The 22,917-nt window shown below is 37.1% G+C and overlaps 1 long non-coding RNA gene across 5 annotated transcripts in view; it reads right to left on the minus strand.

Annotated features, from left to right (window-relative positions):
• The window catches only part of LOC139180388 (uncharacterized), a 466,644-nt gene that overhangs the window by 364,819 nt on the left and 78,908 nt on the right, over nucleotides 1-22,917 (minus strand). For all 5 annotated transcript variants that reach the window (XR_011564644.1, XR_011564645.1, XR_011564648.1 and 2 more), the window contains one exon: nucleotides 15,750-15,825. This is a non-coding gene — a long non-coding RNA (uncharacterized lncRNA). The remainder of the gene's footprint in view (nucleotides 1-15,749; nucleotides 15,826-22,917) is intronic.

Here is a 22,917-nt window from a genome sequence, read left to right on the forward strand (position 1 = left end):
GGTAGGTGCCTATTAGACCTGAGGGAACAAACATGTAACCTCTGAGGAACTCGTATTCAGGCCACGTACCAATGTTCTCAGAAAATTCAGTGTTCCTTCCGCCTTTTTGGTCTCTTCCTAGGTCACACAGGAAGAACACACTTCCTCGTAAGCAGCAGTGCAAAGCTCTAACGGCCTGATTTCCCTTTTAGTAGCCTACAGCCTCCTTCTCTGCAAGGTGAATTGAAATTAGTCCTTGACTACTGTGCTTCTCTTGGTAGGAAACAGTCATTTTATTTCTATTCATTTCAACACAGTTTCTTTGGTACTGAACCTAAGGGTTTTATACAGAGAAAAAAAAAAAGCATTGAAATTAATGTATATTTTGTCTCCTTTCAAGAGTATCTTTTTTTACACACATGGAGTCTGAGGTATCTAGACTTTCATTTCTGAGAATCACACCTCTGTAACACTCTTGTCAAAAGAAACTCATTAACTTTTCCTAATGGAAAAGTTAGAGGCATCACACGCTTATTTGAAGTTGAAGTTTTATTCTAACAGAGTTGGCTGAAGATCCTTTGGTGGGGGGGTCTGACTGAACACTGACCCCAATTACTGGCATTTTTTGTGCTTCAGTGCTGCTGCTTCAGAATAAAAACCAATAACTCAACCCTACAGAGAAGCTTTATAAACTTCCCTAGTGAGTCTGTAGCTCATTTCTCTTTTATCATGGTCAGTGAATTGATTTTTCCTGTTGCTTGTACATGGCATTCAATTATAGTGCATTGCCAGAATCAGATGACAATATGCTGTAAGAAAAATTGTAGAATATGAGGGGAAAATACAAATTTTGAAGACTTCTCCATGGATAACATCCCAGGTTTTGGCTCTCTATTCTGGAAAACTTATCACAATTTTAGGTTACTCTACCAGATAGTTTTGATCTTGATTTTTGGGGGGAGAACATAACAGTTACCACAATTAAGAGTAATGTGTAAATCAGGTTAGTTTTCTATTTGGAGGTATCATTAAAATATAAATGGAGCAATTTTTTTTTTAATCGGGGATCCTTTAGAGTTGATCTTAAAATCAGGCTATTAAAAATGAGTTAGTCTTCACCAAAAGAAAAAAGTAAAACAAAAAAAAAAATTGAGTAGCCATGATGGAAAACAGTATAGAGGCTTCTCAAAAAACTGAAAATAGAACAACCATAGGACAAAGCAGTTCCACTCCTGAGTGTGTGTGTGTGTGTGTGTGTGTATACACACACAAAAAAAACTCAAAACACTAATTTAAAAACATTCATGAACCCCAATGTTACAATTGCCAAAATATGGAAACAACCTAAGTTTTCATCAACAGATGAATGGATAAAGAAGTTGTGGTATAATCTTCTTTATATCACACAAAATGGAATACTATCCAGCCATTAAAAAGAGCAAAATTCTTCCATCTGCAGCAACATGGATAGACTCGGAGGGCACTGTGCTAAGTGAAATAAGTCAGAGAAAGAAAAATACTGTATGATACGACTTATATGTGGAATCTAAGCAATACAACAAACTAGTGAATATAACAATATTTTTAAAAAGGTGAATGTAAAGTAATTTTCAAAAATTTTATAAAAAAAAATAATTTGCATCCACCACAGGTGTACCGGAGACGGCAATGGCACCCCACTCCAGTACTCCTGCCTAGAGAATCCCAGGGACGGGGGAGCCTAGTGGGCTTCCATCTATGGGGTCGCACAGAGTCGGACACGACTGAAGCGACTTAGCAGCAGCAGCAGCAGCAGCACAGGTGTACACGTGTTGGATGCAAATTATTTTTATAAAATTTTTGAAAGTTACTTTACATTCACCTCTTTAAAAATATTGTTATATTCACTAGTTTGTTGTATTGTTTAGATTCCACATAATGCATGCTGATGTATGGCAAAACCAATACAATATTGTAAAGTAAAAAATAATAATAATAATAATAATAAAAGAAAAAATAATAATTTGCAATAATTTGATAATTTTTAATTTAAAAAATGAGTTACCATTTTCTCCTCAAGCAAAAGCAAAAAAAAAAAAAAAAATAGCCATGTATCCTGGTTACAGGATTTAAGCAAAGGAAATGACAAAGAATAAGAGCTGTGAAGTTTCCCTTCCAGGAAACCTGTTCAAATTGAAATAGGAGGCCTAAATTGACTTTAGGAGGAAAGTCTAGAAAAAGTGGAAATAAATTATCTGACAGGTTGTGTTTGTGAGCAATTCTACTGAAATGCTGGCTGCCAGAGGATGTAGAAAGACATTAAGTGTAAACACAGAGAAAATCAAGTAAATTCTTTTAAAAGATGCAATAAATAACTCTAGGAAAAACAAAAATTATGTTCAGGGAAAGAAAATAATATCATGACTTGGCACAGTAATGAATTATATTTATATAATTACACTAACCTAAAGTTAACCTTTTGTTTTCTTTTGATTAACTTTTTAAAAAAATTTATTAATTACTTTACAATATTGTAGTGGTTTTTGCCATACATTGACATGAATCAGCCACAAGTGTACAGGTATTCCCCATCCTGAACCCCCCTTCCACCTCCCTCCCCATCCCATCCCTCAGGGTCATCTCAGTGCACCGGCCCTGATCACCCTGTCTCATGCATCAAACCTGGACTGGCAATCTATTTCACATATGGTAATGTACATGTTTCAATGCTATTCTCTCAAATCATCTCACCCTTACCTTCTCCCACAGAGTCCAAAAGTCTGTTCTTTACATCTGTGTCTCTTTTGTTGTCTTGCATATAGGGTCAACTTTCTAAATTCCATATATATGTGTTAATATACTGTATTGATGTTTTTTTCTTTCTGACTTACTTTACTCTGTATAATAGGCTCCAGTTTCATTCACCTCACTAGAACTGATTCAAATGCATTCTTTTTAATAACTGAGTAATACTCCATTGTGTATATGTACCACAGCTTTGTTATCCATTTGTCTGCTGATGGACATCTAGGTTGCTTCCATGTCCTGGCTATTGTAAACAGTGCTGCGATGAACACTGGGGTACACATGTCTCTTTCAATTCCAGTTTCCTCAGTGTGTATGCCCAGCAGTGGGATTGCTGGGTCGTATGGCAGTTCTATTTCCAGTTTTTTAAGTTAATTCTTTAAAAAATAGACATAAATACCAGATGAAACAGGTAACATACTTGAAGGGAGTTGCCTTTGGAGAACAGGGTAAATGTTGCTGGTCGGGTGGGGGGGGCAGCTAATTTTTTTTATCTGTTTTGTTTTAGTATAAGCTACTAGCATTGTTTGACTTTTAGAACTTTGCATCTGTATGATTTTTTATTTAAAAACTAAATATTTAAAACACAAGTTTGCATTTCTAGCCCTTTGAGCATAAGTACAAACCTAACACACTTTCCTCCAGTTTTGTGGGGCAGTGCTGGAGGAGGGGATTGACTTTTTAAGCATACGGCCTAGGATGACTTTGGTGGAATCTGTAGGATGGCAAAAGATCCTTAAGACTGAGGATCTGGAAAGGATGGGGTCAAATTTTGTTGATAACATCAGCTGGCACCGATCCAGCCCTGATGAGTAAGGAGAGAACATTTCATCAGCCTCAGAGTGTTGAGTTCTGCATGTTCCTTTGAGCTGCTGAGTTCTTCCTTGCCCTTACTGGCTATTGGCCCAAACATAATTCTCATTTTGAAAAATATTCCTCTGGGCTTCTGGGTGTGCACTGGGCTTGTGTTTAACTCTTGGACATGTCAAAGCACCTTGCTGTATCTAAGATCTTTGGATGAATATGAATACAAGAGGCTGAGAACTAGAACACATTTTGAAAAAAAAGGTCAAGGGTTTATCTTGAACATTTCCTTGTGAGCAGACCTTCTCTGTACCTTCTTCAGTTCAGTTCAGTTCAGTTCAGTCGCTCAGTCATGTCTGACTCTGTGACCCCATGAATCACAGCACTCCAGGCCTCCCTGTCCATCACCAACTCCCGGAGTTCACTCAGACTCACGTCCATCGAGTCAGTGATGCCATCCAGCCATCTCATCCCCTGCTGTCCCCTTCTCCTCCTGCCTCCAATCCCTCCCAGCCTCAGAGTCTTTTCCAATGAGTCAACTCTTTGCATGAGGTGGCCAAAGTACTGGAGTTTCAGCTTTAGCATCAGTCCTTCCAAAGAAATCCCAGGGCTGATTTCCTTCAGAAGGGACTGGTTGGATCTCCTTGCAGTCCAAGGGACTCTCAAGAGTCTTCTCCAACACCACAGTTCAAAAGCATCAATTCTTCGGCACTCAGCCTTCTTCACAGTCCAACTCTCACATCCATACATGACAGGATGTACAGGAAAAACCATAGCCTTGACTAGACGGACCTGTACCTTCTTATTCATCCTTAAAGCAATTTTTCTCAGTTTGCAAAGTAGGACCCAACACATGGTGGTAAGTTTGGTGGGTGGTATGTTTGAGTGTTTTTCACTTGAGTAAGTTTAAATATCTAAATCAACTGATTTAGTTGGCTTTTGTGATGTGGATAACTATATGCATGCATTAATGTTCTGTCATGCCTGAGTCATTCAAACATAGCAAAAATGTTTCTGGGACTGGCAACCAGTCATTTGAATTGAGGTATGTGATTTTCTTCATGATCTGAAACAGTGGAGTTGTTTACAACCAGGTTAGGAATTAAAGGAGAAGTACATTCCAGTTTAGGGTCAGATTAAGAAGGAACATGATATTTATTTGGGGAAAGAATTTAACATTATTTAAATGTCTACCATGTACCAGGCACTTCACATATATTATTAATCCTTGCAAAACCCTGAATTATTCTCAAAGTCAAGACACTGAAAGGTCATGTTACTTTTCTAAGGCCTTCCAGCTAGTGAGTTGTGTAACTGTAATTTTAACCAAAGTTTAGGTAGAAACCAGAAAAGGAAAGAGGCTGAACAATTTTTATCAACATAAATCCACTTGCAACAAAATTACTTGTAAAACTTGTTAAAAAGTGGAAATTGTGGGGCTCCACTCCCGACCTACTAAATCAGAATTTCTGGGAGAAAAGTCAGGGAATACCCAGTGACTCTTACATACTCCACAATTTGAGAACTGCTGTATCATAACAGTAAACTGTGCTCTGATTATTTTGCAGACTACATGGTGTTATCCTTCAATTAAACTTCCTTGAAGATCAGCCTTCTTTTGTCATCTACTATTTCTCAATCTCTATGGATGCAGTCAGGATTTTTGGAAACTACATACAGAAAATATCAGTAGATTATATTCTAGACTTAAATTGGGCCACAAAGAATTAGCATTTTCTTTTTAATACTAAGTTAATGGTATAGTCATACAAAACAATAGAGAAGTAGGAAGAAAAAGAAATGAGAAATTTTCTGTGTGTGCATTCATGGTAAGATATGTTGCACCAGTCTATTGTGGTGTCTTCTCTATTGATACTAGTTTTAACATTCACGCAAAGATCTTTCTCTCCACCCCTTCTGACGGGTCAGTGGCTGTGTGCTAGTCTTTTTTTTATTTTCTCTCTCTCTCGTGCTTATGCATAACTTATGCCTTAAATAACTTAGAACTTGAGAAGACTGAATGAATGTTTCCAGGATCCCTGGAAAGGTTTTTACCAGAAATTTAATTAAAATACATAGACAAAAATCAAGTGCAATGCAAAGTTAAGAAAACATAGGAAAGGGGGTGAAAATAATGGGAGACTTTGACCTGGCCCATGTTTTCTATAAACCCAAATAAAAGGGTTATGCCTTAAATATAACAGAGCAGAAATGACCAAAAAGGGTAAGGGCAGTGTAATCTCTTCCTACTGAGTCCTTTTCCAAAAAGGCAAGTGCGTTAATGTGGAAAGTGTATTAATGTGTTAATGTGTGTTAATGGAAAGATGGCACCAGAGTTTGGTTTTCCTTTTCTAATAATTCAGCATATCTTAAAATCGGAGACTATCAGGTCACCAGTTCAATCTGCAATATTCATTCTGATTTTAACACGTATTTATTAAATGGCTTCTATCCAAAAGCACTCTGATTTGTGAAATACTGCACTCCTACTTAGGGAATAAGGACACATAGGTTGCAATCTCAATTAGTTGAGTGACTTCAAAAGTGGTCATTCACTTGTTCTGATCCTCAATCTCTTTCTTTTATAAAAAGCAATTCAGATTATTTCTGAGGCTCTTTCAAGCTCTGTGAGCCTGTGTCTGCATTTATACTTGTGCCACAAAGAGTCTGAATATTTTCTTTAGTGGATTAGGAAATTAGTCTGAATATTTTCTTTAGTGGATAAGGAAATTCTGAATAAGGTTTTAAGCTTTTTGAAACTGACAAAAAAATTATAATTGTACTGGAAGATACTTAAAGTCAACATGGTAGTGATTATTTGGGGAAAAGGTACTCAGTGGGGCTTCTGGGGTGGTACTAGTGGCAAAGAACCTGCCTGTAGATCCCCCTGGAGGAGGGCATGACAACTCATTCCAGTATCTTGCTTGGAGAATCCCATGGACAGAGGAGCCTGGTGGGCTACAGTCCATGGGGTCGCAAAGAGTTGGACATGACTGAGGAGACTTGGCATGCACATACATATTTAGCTAACGTGAGTCCAATCAAGGTTCTAGTCAGCACTTTTCTGTTTCACAGACAGTTATCAAGTTAACTGTTCTGCTGATAAAATAAAATGCTAAGGTTTAAGGTGTAAAGTGGATAGGAGAAAGTGATACAATATTTTTATCCTGCTCACTATGAGGTGAAATCTTCTGTGCATATTATTGCATTCCAGTTGTTTTTGAACACCTTCAGTTTAGTTCAGTCGCTTAGTCGTGTCCGACTCTTTGTGATCCCATGGACTGCAGCACACCAGCCTTCCCTGTCCATCACCAACTCCCAGAGCTTGCTCAAACTCATGTTCACTGAGTTGGTGATGCCATCCAGCCATCTCATCCTCTGTCATCCCCTTCTCCTGCCTTCAATTTTCCCCAGCATCAGGGTCTTTCAGTGAGTCAGTTCTTTGCATCAGGTGGCCAAAGTATTGAAATTTCAGCTTCAGCATCAGTCCTAATGAATATTCAGGACTGATTTCCTTTAGGATGGACTGGTTGGATCTCCTTGCTGTCCAAGGGACCCTCAAGAGTCTTCTCCAACACCACAGTTCAAAAGCATCAATTCTTCAGCGCTCAGCTTTCTTTAGAGTCCACCTCTCACATCCATACATGACTACTGGGAAAGCCATAGCTTTGACTAGACGGACCTTTGTTGGCAAAGCAATGTCTCTGCTTTTTAATATGCTGTCTAGGTTGTTTATAGCTTTTCTTCCAAGGAGCAAGCGTCTTTTAATTTCATGGCTGCAGTCACCATCTGCAGTGATTTTGGAGCCCAGGAAAATAAAGTCTGTCACTGTTTCCCCATCTATTTGCCATGAAGTGATGGGACCAGATGCCATGATTTTAGTTTTCTGGATGTTGAGTTTTAAGCCAACTTTTTCACTTTCCTCTTTCACTTTCATAAAGAGGTTCTTTAGTTTTTGTTTGCCTTCTGCCATAAGGGTAGTGTCATCTGCCTATCTAAAGTTATTGATATTTCTCCCTGCTATCTTGATTCCAGCTTGGAATCCAATTGATTCCAGCTTTGTACATTTATTGATGTACAAAGAGTTTTTACTGATGTACAATAAACTGCACATATTTAAAGGGTTCAATTTTATAAGTTTTGACATATGACATGTGTCCACATGTTAAATATAACCTATGTTCCATCATTACACTAAAGTTACTGAACATAATACACCACTCTCAAAAGACCCCTTCTGCCCCTTTGTCATCTCTCTCACCCCTGCCCACATTACCCGCCTCCTGCTCACCCATGTGGCACTCAGTGACCTGCTTTCTGTCACTACATGTTAGTTTGCATTTCCTAGGATTTTATGTAATAGTATTACATAGTAGTTTGCTCCTTCTTTTTTTATCTGGTGTGTAAGCTGAGCAATTATTTTGGGATTCTTTCACACTGTTGCTTGCATCAAGAATCCATTCCTTTTATTACTAAATACTATTTCATTTATGGATATAATATATTTAGTTTTTCCATTCACCTACGGATGAACATTGGGCTGACAGTTTGGGGCTGTTACAAATACAGCTGTTATGAACATCTGTATAAAGTCTTTCTATAGACAGATACTTTAATTTCTCTTGAGTATAAATACCAAGGAGTGAAAGGCCTGGGTCATATGGCAGGTCTATGCTTAACGTTGTAAAGAACCTCCAAGCTGTTTTCCAAAGAGACTTCTGCCATTTAACATTTAACATTTCTACCAGCAATGGGTGATACACTTATCATTATGAAATGACACTGTTAGTATGGCATTCCTTTTTCCATACTTTCAACTTGTTTGTGTCTTTACATTACAAGTAATAAACAACATTCTTTATATGCATTATATACTTGGGACAATCTCTGTCTTTTAACCGAGGTATTTAGATTATTTATACATGGTTCACATTATTAATATGGTTAGATTTAAATCAACCTCGTATTTAACTTCTCTTTGTCCTACATGTTCTCCATTTCCTTTTCCCTCTTTTTCTGCCTTCTTTTGGATAACCAGGGTATTTTCTATGAGTCCATTTTATTTCTTTTGTTAATTTGCATGTGGGCTTATTTGCTAACAATTCTTATTCTTTGTTCTGTTATTTAAGGGATGCTTTAGGATTTAGAGTAAACATGTGTAATGTACCTCCGTTTATCTGCAGGTGATAATGTATCATTCCAAATGATATTATAAGGACCTCATAACAGTTTACTTGCACTTCTTCCCTATTAGTCTTTGTGCTATTACAGTCATACATTTTACTTCTACATCTTATAAACTCTACATCTTTGTGTTACTGTTTTTAATTATGTACTCAATTATCTTTTAAATATATTTAAACAATAAAAAAAATCTTTATGGTCTTTGTATAGATCCCAATTTCCAACTGGTATCATTTTTCTTTGGCCTCAAGAGCTTCTTAAAACATTCCTGTAGTATAAATTACTGCCAATGAGTTATTTCAGTTTTTGGATGTTGGAAAAAGGCTTTATGTAACATTCTTTTGGAAAGATATTTTCACTGGGTATGGAATTCAAGATAGTTTTTCACTCTTTCAGAAATTTTTAAATGTTGCTTTGCTGTGTTTCCACTGGCATTGCTTTTTTTTTTTTTTAAACAAGAAAGCTGCTGTCATCATTATCTGCGTTCCTCTGTATACAATGTAACACTTTTCTCCAGCTGCTTATAAAATTTTCTCACTATCACCAGTTTTGGGCAATTTGGTTATGATGTACATTGGGGTAGTATTCTTTCCATTTCTTAATTCTTGGGATTTTAAGTTTTGTGAAGGTTTATAGTTTTCATAAATTTGAAAACTTTTTGTTCACCATTTATCTTTTTCTAGTTCCCTCTTTCCTGGAAACTCCAATTATGCATACATTAACTCACTTGAAGTTGTACCATAGTTTACTGATTCTTATGTTCTTTGTAATTTTTTAGCTAGTCTTTTTTTCTCTATGCTTGATTTTGGATAGGGTTTATTGTGTATATTCAAGTTTACAAAACTTCTCTGATGTTTAATCTGCTATAATCCTATTAATGCTTTTTTCATCTAGGTTTTATTTCTAGGATTTATTTTTATGTTTTTTGTCTCTAAAAGTTCGACATGGCTTTTTTTCTATACTTTTACCTCTCTATTTATTTAGCATGTTCAGTTTTTACTCTAGCTTTCTGAACATATGAAATATAGTATAATGATTTTCCAATGCCCTTGTCATTTAATTTAATTTTTAAAATTTTATTTTATTTTTAAACTTTACATAATTGTATTAGTTTTGCCAAACATCAAAATGAATCCGCCACAGGCATACATGTGTTCCCCATCCTGAAGCCTCCTCCCTCTTCCCTCCCCATACCATCCCCCTGGGTCGTCCCAGTGCACTAGCCCCAAGCAGTCCTGGGTCAGTTTTAGCTGATTAGTTTTCCTCCTTATTCTAGGTTTTCCTGTTTCTTTGCATGTCTGGCATTTTTTGATAGAATGCAGGATACTGTGTTCTACTTTGTTGGGTGTTGGATATTTTTGTATTCCTATAACTACTCTTGGGTTTTGTTCCGGGACACAGTTAAGTAATTTGGCAATAGTTTTATCCCTTCTGTCACTGCTTACAAGATTTATCAGGCAAGACTTGAGCAGTGTTTTGTCTAGATCTAATTATTCTCCACTACTGAAGCAAGACTATTCTCAGCATTCTATCCAAATAGTTCACGAATGATGAGTTTTTCCTTTCCAGTAGGGGTTGGATCTAGTCCTATTCCCTAGTTTATCCCGCTAGTTCTGGCCCCATATGGGATCTGAGTGATGTTGTCTCTGATCTTTTTGAGTATTTCTTTCTTTGTACTCAAACAGTTTCTGCACATACATGCCCTGATCATTATGTTACTGAATACTTGAGGAGGACCCTCTGTCAATCTAGAGAGAACTCTCTTTTGGCAGACCTCTCCTCTCCAGCATCCTGCCTGCAAACTCAAAGTGTCTTGGTCTCTCCAGATTCTCAGTTCTAGCTCAACTTCAGTTTTGCAGCCTCTGCCTGTGTTTTTCCTCAGTGTGCAATGGTCTGGAAACTCTCAAGCAACAAATTTTGGCAATCCTAGGGTTCCCTCATTTGTTGGCCATCTCTCTGAGATCACTGTCTTTCATTGCCTAATATACATCTTAAAAATCATTTCTTAATTTACTTTGATTTTTTTTTTGTTTCAGGCAAGAGGAGAAATTTAATTCTTATTACTACTTTGCCAGAACCAGAAGCCTTCTCAATATTTTTTTTTTCTTTTAAAAAAGAGTAACCTGACAATACTAAGTGGAAGAGAGGGTAAGAGCACAGAAATCACTTAGGAAAAAATTCTATAGCATTTTGGCAAAAGAAATAACCCTAATTACATTTTTGTTTAAATATATAAATAATATATGAAAGACTTTGAAAATCCATCTTGCAGAAAGGCTCAAGAGTAGCTTCAAGAAATATATCATTTATAATCATGCCAATATCATTATTTTTATACATCCTCAATGCAAAACAAAAGAGGGAAAATATCATCCTAGTCATAAACTGTAGTCTTAAAACATGTGACTCTTTCCCCTGCCCCAACTTGGCCATGCTGATGTATTTACTATGCCTTGGGTAACTGCAGCCAAGGGCACTGTAGACAGCAATGAGGTTTTAAAAGGCTTCACATGAGACTCAAGTCTCATCTTTACAAAATGACGCAAGAGCTCATTACTGTTGATGAATTTTAAATAGAGCAATCATTTTGATTGCTTAAGTCTGACTCAGTAAGACTGCAAAAGCATTTCTCACATCATGCTGAATCCTCAAAAAAATTTCAGGATTCTACCAGACATTTTCATGAAAAAATCTGAAAAATGTCCAGAGTTTCCCATATTACCACCAGACCAATGTGATTCTTTCTTCTGTGCCACCATCTATGGCATTAAATAGAAAGAGAGAATAGAGTACTAGAGAATAAAGTTAGGAAGGTTAAAATTAAACCTTGAATTTCATACTTGTTCTTATACTTCCTATTTTTCATATATTTATTCTCATTTTCCATTCCCTTTTTCTGAATTCTTTCTTTTAGCTTTACAAAAGTATTTATTGTACCTCAACGTCTTTAGAAAAGGAATGGGTAATAACACATGCAGTGCATGTAAATGGCATTCTAGTCAATTAAGCAGGTGACTGAACTGTTTGGAGGGCAGACACTTCACATCTTATTAAGAGCAAGTAGAGAATCAGTCTCGAGAAGGCAATGGCACCCCACTCCAGTACTCTTGCCTGGAAAATCCCATGGAAGGAGGAGCCTGGTAGGCTGCAGTCCATGGGGTCACTAAGAGTCAGACACAACTGAGCGACTTCACTTTCACTTTTCACTTTCATGCATTGGAGAAGGAAATGGCAACCCACTCCAGTGTTCTTGCCTGGAGAATCCCAGGGACGGGGGAGCCTGGTGGACTGCCGTCTATGGGGTCGCTCAGAGTCGGACACGACTGAAGTGACTTAGCAGCAGCAGAGAATCAGTAACAGTCTGATGTGATGCTAGAACTAGAAAGGCCTCAGTGATTTTGTGGTCTAGGGATAGCAAGATTTGGCATAAGGGCTTTCATTCCTCCATCCCATGCTTATGGTTAATTTATCACAAAACACTCTCCCAATGCATCAGGTTTTATCTTCGCTGTCTCAGCTCAGTACCGAATACTCAAAGTAGGAATTCAAAATAAATTCTATTTGCAATTCAGGACCTAGTCCACTGTCTTACTGTTATAGATATGGGAACAGAGGCTTCCAATCAGCTGAGCTGTGGGGCTCAGATTCAGCCCTAACTCTGAGCATGTTCATTCTAGAATGTCTCCAGAGTCCTAGAGGGCCAAATATTTTCTGTGAATATACAATGACAAAGCAGATATGTAGAAACAGGATGACAGAGCTGTCTTGGAAAGAAAGATTAAGAGATGTTCATCTTGCTCTGCTCGTTGCCAGACTGAAAATGTTACCAAAAAAGACTTTCAAGTGCTTTAGAAACGAAAATTGTTTGTCAAGCAACCCAAAATCAAAGGGTAGCATGAGATTTTTGTTTGCCTGTTTTTCTTTTTTTTCTTTTCCAGCTTTATACAGAAGCAGAAGAAAATACACATATAAAAGTATTTCAGAGTCACTGGAAGTCTCTACCCATTTCAAAACTCCTCTTCCATCATCAATTCTTAATAAGTAACATTCCTTTAGTAGATACATAGCTTATCAGAACTTACTGAATGATTACAGTGAAAAGTAAATTCCTGTGGAGAGAAGCAATTCTTGACTAAGGTGTCAAAAAGTATCAACAGATTCCTTTTCTCAAGGAAGTCTGTATAAAGAGGGGAAAAAAACAGAAAATACATAGCAAGAGAGATGTGAAAAAGGCGAAGATAATATTTTTTAACAATACTGAAGACATATGAGGATTAAGTGAATTGTCCAAGGTCTTTCAGGTAAAACTGAATTTTGAATCCTGAATTCCTTGAACTTATTCACTTTGCACTTTTCTGCATTGTACACAACCCTAGAGGTTCCTCAGAGACTCTTTCCATGACCAAAAATTATCTATCACTCAAAGTTCCAGATAACAATCACTGATATTAAGGGAACACTTACTATATACTAGGCTATATGCTTAATGCTTCTCATATGTATTACTTCATTTAACATTCACAGAAAATATATGAAGTTCATTTTTTATTATTCATTTTTATTATTATATCCACTTTGCAGATAAGAAAATTGAGTCTTAGAGAAGTAAAGTAATTTGCCTGGTGACTTTCTAGATAGAAAGTGACAGAGTACAGATAGGAAGCACAATCCATCTGATTGCAAGCCAAACTTTTGATCACTACAGCAATCTGCTTTCAGTCTTTCCAGAGCCAAATAGAAGAATCTTAGCCTGGATTTGTATGTTCCTCAGTATTAAGAATGCATTATGGGACAACATATAAAATTCTAAAGAATTCTTATTCTTTCTTCAGTTTTGCTAAAAATCAACAAATTATGTGAAGGGGCATCCAACGTAAGATTGTGAGAGACAGCTTAACTGTGGAAATCAACCACTAAAACAAGGTTCTTGATCAAGCTGACTCTTGCAGGAGGGCAGGGTTTTTAACATTATTCTCTTGGGCTTGCTTACTGGAGATATGCTGAATCATAGATCAACTGTCCCACTTTCAATAGCTGATCAAAAATGGGAAGTCTGACTAATGTCTGTTGTTGGACTTGCACAGACTTGAAATGAGTCATGCACTGAAGCCATTCATTCAAATGACATTTACTTGAACATCTACTAAGTTGCAGAAATGATGCTAAGTTTTGAGGATTCAAAGGTAAAACAATATGATCACAGGATTCAAGGGCCTCTTGAGGTGATAGGCTGACTGTTGTAAGTAATTACAAAACTAAGCGTAGTTGTTATCATGGAAATAAACACACACACTGCACTGCACATATCAGAAGAGGGGGCTCTGTCCTAGTCCACTGGGTGATAACAGTGGACTGTCCACAGTCTGGGTGGCTTATAAGCAATAAAAAACATTTACCACAGTTCAGGAGGCAGGAAGTTCAATATCTAGGTGATAACCGATTAAGTATTTGGTAAGAGCCCACTTTCTGTTTTATAGACAGCTGTCTTCTGTGTCCTAACATGGCAGAAGGGACCTGGGAACTCTCCAGAACCTCTTTTATAGGGGGCATTAATCTCATTCACAAGGGCATTGTCTTCATGACCTAATCACTTCCTCAAGGCTCCACCTCCAAATACTATTACACTGTGGATCAGGATTTCAAAACATGAACCTTGATGGGGAACACAACATGCAGTCTATAGCAGCTCCTAAGTCTTCCAACACAGTCTGGGAAGGCAAGAGAGGATACCCATTGACGGCTTAGACAGAAGTCATGTTTTGTTTTGGGTAGTGCCACAAGAAGGATAAAATCACACAGAATTTAGGATGAAGTTACTACCCAGGAAAAGGCATTATTGAGTAACTCTGAAAGTTGCTAACAGCTATTCTTTCCTGGAAAGGAGGTATTAAGACCCTAAGTTTCTAGTTATATAGGAATTTATAACATGTAAGTTGAACGCTCACAAGTCTCTGTCTATGAATCCATATAAAATGACTTAATATTAATATTTTGGTCATTTATTTCAAGCTGCTACTGCTAATCACGACTTCTGGTTCCTTGCAAGATTCCTCAAAAGGTGACAGAAAGCATGAAATTAGATATTAGTGATGATTGCCCAACATTATGAATATACTAAAAGTCATAAGAACATACTTTAAAATTATTACAAAGGTAAATTTCACATTTTATGAATTTTACATTAAAACAAAAAAAATTTCCTCAAAGTATTTCCAAAACTCAAAGGATGTTTTAAAAATGATTACAAAATCCAGTCAAGACTTGCTCACTTCTGGCCTCTAACTACACATCACTTGTTTTACAAATTTTTAAAACTCTATGTAATAAAATACTTCAGGCATGCAGAAAAATGCACAGAATATCCACAATCCAAAATTAATATCATTTTGTCATTTTCAGATTCCTTTCACTTAAGAATTTTTTTCTTCCATTAACAGTGAAATGTTGGCACTTACTTTGTGGTCCAGTGGTTAAGAGTCTGCCCTGCAATGCAAAAAACGCAGGTTCTATCCCTGGTCAGGAAACAAAGATCCCACACACCGTGGACGAACCAAGCCCACACACTGCAACCATGTGCCAGTGCACTTCCAGCACACACCACAACCAGAGAGCCTGCAACCATGTGCCAGTGCACTTTGAGCACACACCACAACCAGAGAGCCTGCAACCATGTGCCAGTGCACTTTGAGCACACACCACAACCAGAGAGCCTGCAACCATGTGCCAGTGCACTTCGAGCACACACCACAACCAGAGAGCCTGCAACCATGTGCCAGTGCACTTTGAGCACACACCACAACCAGAGAGCCTGCCGCCACAACTGCTCAAGTCCACTGCGCTGGAGCCTGTGCACTGCAGCACTGAGCCCAGACACCACAACTCGTGTCTGTGCACCCTATCAGAAGATCCTGCATGATGCGACGAAGATCCTGCATTCTACCTAAGACCCAATGCAGTCAAATAATATATACACTTTAAAAAAATGAAATGTTACTTACAGTTGAAGCCTTTTCCCATCTCATTCTCTGCTCTCCTCAAAGACAGCGATTTTTCTGAAGCTGTTATGCTTTCCTTCTGTAACACAGTTAAAAATATTTACCACTTGTATGTTTCTTCATAAATTGTCAACAATATTTAACAAGTTTAAATTTAAATATTTTTTACCACACACAATTTTTATTCCATAATATACTTTCAAGATTTTTGTTGAAACAGGTAAACATGCTTAACTCAATTTAACTGCTACATGATAAATATTTCATGATATGTATATACAAGTGTTCACCCATCCCTTATGTATGGACACACAGATTGCTTCCAAATATTTGCTATTACAAATTAGAGAGAACTCATCGTCACTTAAGTCAGTATATGCACATTTCCATGAGTTTCTCAAAAATGTACATGTGAAATAAAATTTGAAAGATATTACCAAATGCCTCTTCAAAGAAGATGTTGCTATTTTCTCACATCTCCCCCCACATTTGTTATATTTACGCTTTATTTTTGCTAGTTCTCAAGGATGAGAAATAGCATCTCCCGATTTGTATTTCGTTAATTACTAGTGAGTTTGGCCATCTTTTCTTAAGCTTTTTGGCCATTTGCACTTCTTCCTCTGCAAATCTGCAGTTTGCACCTTTGCTAGTTTACTGTTTGTTGCTTGTATCTCTTACTAATTTGTGGAAATTCTTTATATATTCTAAGTTCAATTCTTTGGATTATACATCTCCAAGTTTGACACATATAATGAAAAATTTAAATATACATATAATCAAATTTATCAATTTCTTCTTTACAGTTTCAACCTTTGCATATTATTTAAGAACTTCTTTCCTGTCTTGTCACATTTTATTAACAATTTTACTTTTTTCTTCTTTACATTTATGTACTTATTCATTGTGCAAATTTTTTGGCAAAAGGCCTATTTTTCCCCACCTGTTAGACAACTGTCAGAGCAACTATTGGTAAACAGTGCATTTTTTCCCAAATATAATGTCACCCCTCACATATACCAAGTATTCTTTTCCTGTTTCATATATCTATTCATTTATTCTGAAGCCAGTACCATGCTATATTAAGGACTATAGCTTTATAATAAACAGGGTTTGATATCTGAAGAAGTCCTCAGTCACAGGTTAGATTCCAGGAGCAAGGAAACCCCTGAGCTAGATATAACCATGCAAGAGCTTTGACACAGATTCCTCTTGGAGTTAGAACACGTGGAAGGGAAAGGAAGGAAGCTGAACTGGGCAGAAGGAGAAGTTGAGCTATGATCCATTCCTACTGAAGGTCTCAGCGAACCTCAGAATTGTCCTGAGGTGGGACAAAGGTGTGGCCTTTATACCCTAGCATTGATCAGTAAAGCACCCTGGACAAGGGGCGTGGCCTTGGGCTGGAAAACTCTTCTCAACTGGGGCAATATCCAAAGGCAGCTGACAACTAAGGAGAGTCTGTTGGCAGCACCTGTCATTTGGGGCATAAATCCCTTCATTCCTACAGAGGGATCAGTGTGCCACATCATATTCCCTATTTCTTTCTTATTCACAGTCACTTCAACTCAAATTGGCTCTTTACTATTGAAATGAATATTACAATTATCTCATAAAATTTCACAAAATTAAAACACCTGTTCAGGTATGACTGAAATTTAGAATGCATAAATTATTCACAGTGAGGTGATATTTATGATGTTGAGTTTTCCTATTCACTGACAAAATCACTGAATATGGCTAATGCAGCTATGAAATTAAAAGACACTTGCTCCTTGAAAGAAAAGCTATGACAAACCTAGATAGCATATTAAAAAGCAGAGACATTACTTTAACGGCAAATGTCCATCTAGTTAAAGCTATGGTTTTTTCTATAGTCATTATGGATGTGAGAGTTGGACCATAAAGAAGGCTGAGGGCCAAAGAATTGTTGTTTTTGAACTGTGGTAATGGATAAGACTCTTGGGAGTCCGTTGGACTGCAAGGAGATCAGACTAGTCATCCCGAAGGAAATCAATCCTGAATATTCATTGGAAGGACTGATGCTGAAGCTGAAGCTCCAATACTTTGGCCATGTGATGCAAAGAGCTGACTCATTATAAAAGATCCTGATGCTTGAAAGATTGAAGGCAGGAGGAGAAGGGGATGACAGAGGACAATTCACCACCACCAAACCATCTTTACAACAAATAACTTATCTAGGAGGAAAAGAAAAGGCCACAACTAGGAACAAGAAATTACAAATGGGAAATCTCATTGGCAGTAAAAGTAGGAAATCATCCACAAATGTGATATCAAAACCAGTGAGCAAAGTACAAATTCTGGATATTGTGCATGAATTTTAAATTAAGAGACCAGATCAATTTTGTGTTTGTATGTGAGTGTGTGTATATACACACACACACACTGCCAAATGAAAACATATTAACTGCAACTCAAAAACCTGTAAGATATACATGCAAAAATGAAAAATGAATCCAAACACAATACTAAAGAGAGTCATAAAATCACAGGAGAAGAGAACAAAAGGAAGGGGGAAGAAAAAAGACCTATGAAAATAAATCCAAAAAATTTAACAAAATGGCAACAAGAACATACAGATCAGTAATTATCTTGAATGTAAATGGATTACATGCTCCAACCAAAAGACATACACTGGCTGAATTGACACAAAAACAAGACATATACACACTGTCTACAAGAGACCCACTTCACAGCACACGTGTAGACTGAAAGTAAGGAGGAGGAAAAAGGTATTCCATGCAAATGCAAGTCAAAAGAAACCTGGAGTAGCAATAATCACATCACACACAATAGATTTTAAAATATTGTTATAAGAGACAAAGAAGGATACTCCATAATAACCAAGGGATCAATCCAGGAAGAAGGCATAACAATTATAAATATATATGCACCCACCACAGGAGCACCACAAATGCTGATAGCCATAAAAGGAGAAATTGACAACACAATACTAGTGGAGGACTTTAACACCCGGCTCACATCAATGGACAGATTATCCAGACAGAAAATAGACCAGATGTACTTAATATTTATAGAGCACTGCATCCAAAAGCAGAATACACATTCTTTCCAATTGCTAATGAACATTCTCAAGGATAGATCACATGCTGGACCATAAAGCAAGCCTCAGTTCAGTTCATTTCAGTCACTCAGTCGTGTCCAACTCTTTGCGACCCCATGAATCACAGCACACCAGGCCTCTCTCTTCATCACCAACTCCTGGAGTTCACTCAAACTCATGTCCATCGAGTCAGTGATGCCATGCAGCCATCTCATCCTCTGTCATCCCCTTCTTCTCCTGCCCCCAATCCCTCCCAGCATCAGGGTATTTTCCAATGAGTGAACTCTTCGCATGAGGTGGCCAAAGTACTGGAGTTTCAGCTTCAGCATCAGTCCTTCCAAAGGATGGACTGGTTGAATCTCATTGCAGTCCAAGGGACTCTCATGAGTCTCCTCCAACACCATGGTTCAAAAGCATCAATTCTTCGGTGCTCAGCTTTCTTCACAGTCCAACTATCACATCCATACATGACTACTGGAAAAACCATAGCCTTGACTAGATGGACCTTTGTTGGCAAAGTAATATCTCTGCTTTTCAATATGCTATCTAGGTTGGTCACAACTTTCCTTCCAAGGAGTAAGCGTCTTTTAATTTCATGAAAGTAAGCCTCAGTTAATATCAGAAAATTGAAATATTAGTAAGCATCTTTTCCAATGATCTTTTCCACAGTGACATTAGAAATCAACTACAAGAAAAAAACTGCACAAAATCACAAACACATGGAAGCTAAATAATACATCACTAAACCAATGGATCACTGAAGAAGTCATTGAGAAAATAAAAAATATCTAGAGACAAACGACAATGAAAACACAATGGTCCTAAACCTATGGGATGCAGCAAAAACTGTTCTAAGAGGGAAGTTTATAGCACTACAATCTTAACTCAGAAAACAAGAAAAATTCCAAATAAATAACCTAAAGTTACAACTAAGGCAATTAGAGAAAGCACAAACAAAACTCAAAGTTAGTAGAAAGAAAGAAATAATACAGATTAGAGCCGAAATAAATGAAATAGATGCAAAGAAAAGATAAAAGAACTAAAATCTGTTTTTTGGAAAGATAAACAAAATTGATAAACTTTTAGGCAGACTTGGGTCTCCTGCACTGTAGGTGACATCTTTATCATCTGAACCACCAGGGAAGCCCCAAGGAAAAAAAGAGAGTGTTCGAATCAATAAAATTAGAAATGAAAGAGGAGAAGTTACAACATGAAAACAAAGGGTCATAAGAGACTTCTATAAGCAACTATACACCAATAAAATGGACAATCTAGAAGAAACGGGTATATTCTCTGAAAGGTACAATTTTCCAAGACAGAACCAGGAAGAAATAGAAAATATAAACAGACTAATCACAAGTACTGAAATTGAAACTGGGATTAGGAAACTCTCAACAAATGAAAGTCCAAAACCAGATAGCTTTACAGGAAAATTCCAGCAAACATTTAGAGAAAAGTTAACACCTATCCTTCTGAAACTCTTCCAAAAAAACTGCAGAGGAGGAAAACTTCCAAACTTATTGTACGAGGCCACCATCACCTTGATACCAAACCCAAGCAAAGATACCACAAAAAAAGAAAATTACAGGCTGTATCACTGATGAACATAGACCCCCAAATCCTCAACAAAATACAAACAAATCAAATTCAATAATATATTAAAGGTTCATACAAGTGGGATTTACCCCAGGGATGGAAAGATTTTGCAACATCCACAAATCAACCTGTGTGATACATATCATGTGCTGTCATTTATATGTGAAATCTAACAATACAAATGAACTTAATTGCAAAACAGAAACATACTTAGATAACAAACTTATAGTTACCAAAAGGGGAAGGATAAGTTAGGAGGCTTGTGATGAACATATACACACTATTATTTATAAAATAATCAACAGCAACCTACTATATAGCACAGGGAACTCTACTCAATACTCAGTAAGAGCCTCTATGAGAAAAGAATCTGAAAAAGGATAGATATTTATATACACATACCTAAATCACTTTGCTGTACATCTGAAACTAACCAACATTGTAATCAACTATACTCCAATATAAAATAAAAATTTTAAAAGGGAACAAATAATTATTCTACCATGATAAAATAAATGGCAAACTTGTTGAATTCTTATAATTTCTCTAATAAGAAATACTCATTGTGAATATAAGATTTTTCAGAATTTTCAAGTTCTCTGTCCATGAAAAATATGACAACAGAAGACCAGAATCTGGTTTCTACCTCTAGAAGGCCTTAAATCAGCATTACAAGTCAGACTGTTAAGTCTAGATAATGTGCAAATACCTACAATTAAGGAACTAATCTGTGTGGGGACCACTTCTACTTACTTGGTAAAGACAAACTTCATCAATATTATTTATCTATAATTTGCATTCATTAAAACTCACCTATTTTTGAGGTATATACAGTTCTATGAGTTTTAACACTGGAGTGAGTAGCCACTCCCTTCTCCAGGGTATCTTCCTGATCCAGGGATTGAACCTGTGTCTCCTGCATTGCAGGAAGATTCTTTACCACCTGACCCATCAGGGAAGCCCTTTAACACATGCCTTGACCCTATAGCAATGTTCACAATACGAACAGACAGTTTGATTGTTCTCCAAATTCCCTTGTGCTGCCTCTGATAATCATATCTTTCCCTGACCTTGTATCCCCAGCAGCCATTGATTTGTTTTTTGTCACAAAGCTTTGCCTTTGCCAGAACATCATAAAAAGCAATCATACAGTATGTAATTTTTTGAGGTCAGATTTGTTCACCTAGCATAATCCATGTGAAGTTTATCCATGTTGTTACATATGTCAGTTGTTTGCTTCTGCTTAATGCTGACTAATATTCCATTGTATTAGTTGAAATACTTTGATTAGACACCTACCTATTGAAGAAAGTGTGGGTTGTTTCTAGGTTGGGATGATCATAAATAGTGCTGCCTAAATATTTTTATACAAGTTTTTATGAATGTAAGAATTCATTTCTCTATGGTAAATACCCATGAGTGAGATTGCTGGGTAATATGGTAAGGGTACATTTAAATTCACAAAAAAACTACTGAACTATTTTACAGAAGGGCAGTGCCACAAGCAGTTGTATGAGTGTCCCCACAGCTACACATTCTTTACCAGAATTTGAGAGTGCCAAGATTAGGGTATGTTATTATTTTTTAAAAAACTTAAAAAATTCTATCCTAGAAGTATACAGTATGGATAGTAAATAAGCACACAAAGAGACACTGAACATCGTAATCATTAAGAAAATGTAAATCATGATCTTTTAATCATGATCTTTAATACCTTGAAAAGGGTATTCAGTTTCACACTAAAAAGACAAAAAATATTTCTTTCCAAGAGGTAAGTTCAGTTCAGTCGCTCAGTCCAACTCTTTGTGACCCCATGGACTGCAGCACGCCAGGCCTCCCTGTCCATCACCAACTCCCAGAGCCTACTCAAACTCATGTCCATTGAGTTGGTGATGCCATCCAACCATCTTACCCTCTGTCATCCCCTTCTCCTCCCACCTTCAATCTTTCCCAGCATCAGGGTCCTTTCAAACAAGTCAGCTCTTCTTATCAGGTGGTCAAAGTATTGGAGTTTCAGCTTCAACATCAGTCCTTCCAAAGAACATTCAGGACCGATTTCCTTTAGGATGGACTGGTTGGATCTCTTGGCTATCCAAGGGACTCTCAAGAGTCTTCTCCAACACCACAGTTTAAAAGCATCAATCCTTCAGCACTCAGCTTTCTTTATAGTCCAACTCTCACATCTATACATGACTACTGGAAAAACTATAGCCTTGACTAGATGGACCTTTGTTGACAAAGTAATGTCTCTGCTTTTAAACATGCTGTCTAGGTTGGTCATAATTGTTCTTCCAAGGAGCAAGCATCTTTCAATTTAACGGCTGCAGTCACCATCTGCAGTGATTTTGGAGCCCAAAAAAATAAAGTCTGTCACTGTTTCCATTGTTTCCCCATCTATCTGCCATGAAGTGATGGGACCAGATGCCATGATCTTCGTTTTCTGAATGTTGAGTTTTAAGCCAACTTTTTCACTCTCCTCTTTCACTTTCATGAAGA

The sequence above is a fragment of the Bos indicus genome, chromosome 28, assembly GCF_029378745.1.
Source record: "Bos indicus isolate NIAB-ARS_2022 breed Sahiwal x Tharparkar chromosome 28, NIAB-ARS_B.indTharparkar_mat_pri_1.0, whole genome shotgun sequence".
Classification (NCBI taxonomy): domain Eukaryota; kingdom Metazoa; phylum Chordata; class Mammalia; order Artiodactyla; family Bovidae; genus Bos; species Bos indicus.